The following is a 1,074-nucleotide window of genomic DNA, read 5'->3' on the forward strand; positions in this document are numbered from 1 at the left end:
TATTCCTTTCCATTATAGGTTATTATAAGCTATTGAATATACTTCCCTATGCTATACAGTAGGCTCTTGTAGTTTATCTATTCTGTATATAGTAGTTTGTGTCTGTTAATCCCAAACTCTCAATTTATCCCTCCCCCCTTTCCCCTTTGGTAACCATAGATTTGTTTTCTATGTCTGTGAGTCTCTGTTTTGTAAATGAGTTCGTTTGTGTCATTTTTTCAAGATTCCACATGTCAGTGACATTATATGATACTTGCCTTTTGCTGTCTGACTTTCTTCACTTAGTATGATAATCTCTAGGTCTATCCATTTGCTATAAATGGCATTATTTCATTCTTTAAAAAATATGGAACACTTCACGAACATGTGTGTCATCCTTGCACAGGGGCCATGCTAATCTTCTCTGTGTCATTTCAATTTCAGTATATGTGCTGCCAAAATGAGCATTGATGTTCATTCACAATGTGTCTGTTCATCCCTGACTCCCCTCCCAAGCTTCAAATTCATTATTTCCAATTGCCTATTAAACGTCTCCACTGGAATGCTGCACAAGTGTTGACAACTTGACTTGTCCACAGCTGTATTCCCCCACTGCATACCTGCCTCCAATTGTTCATATCTTGGTTAACAGTGAGACCATCTCTTCCCTCTTTCAACCACAAATTCCAGTGTCTTTTTTGATTCTTATCTGTTCCCTCCCTATCACATCTTACTGATGTGACTACAGAAAACTCTCAAGTCATAAAATTTTCTTTTCTGCCACTGCCTTAGTTCAGATCCTTGTCACCTCTTATTTAACTTCCCACTAGATCTCTCTGCCACTATTCCAGCCTCTACATTACCGCCTGATATTGCAGAATTTGATTCTGTAAGTTGACAGTTAAGAGATCTTTCCTTGCTCTCTAATGCCTGAAAGAAAATGTCCCTGTTTCTGAGCATGGTACCTACTGACAACCTGATTACAGTTTGTACCATCAAGGCTAGATTCTTTCCACTACACATCCTATAATCTAGGCACATAAACATTTGATTGCTATCTGGGTAAGTCAAGGAGACCTCCAAGTCCTTGCACAT

General features: G+C 38.6%; 1 non-coding gene across 1 annotated transcript; it reads right to left on the reverse strand.

Moving 5' to 3' along the window:
- Positions 1-340: 340 nt before the first annotated feature.
- LOC116276841 (U6 spliceosomal RNA) lies at positions 341-447 on the reverse strand. The gene has a single exon (XR_004186325.1). It is a non-coding gene; the product is annotated as a U6 spliceosomal RNA (small nuclear RNA).
- Between the last annotated feature and the right edge of the window lie 627 nt (positions 448-1,074).

Source organism: Vicugna pacos, chromosome 2 (assembly GCF_048564905.1).
Source record: "Vicugna pacos chromosome 2, VicPac4, whole genome shotgun sequence".
NCBI lineage: Eukaryota > Metazoa > Chordata > Mammalia > Artiodactyla > Camelidae > Vicugna > Vicugna pacos.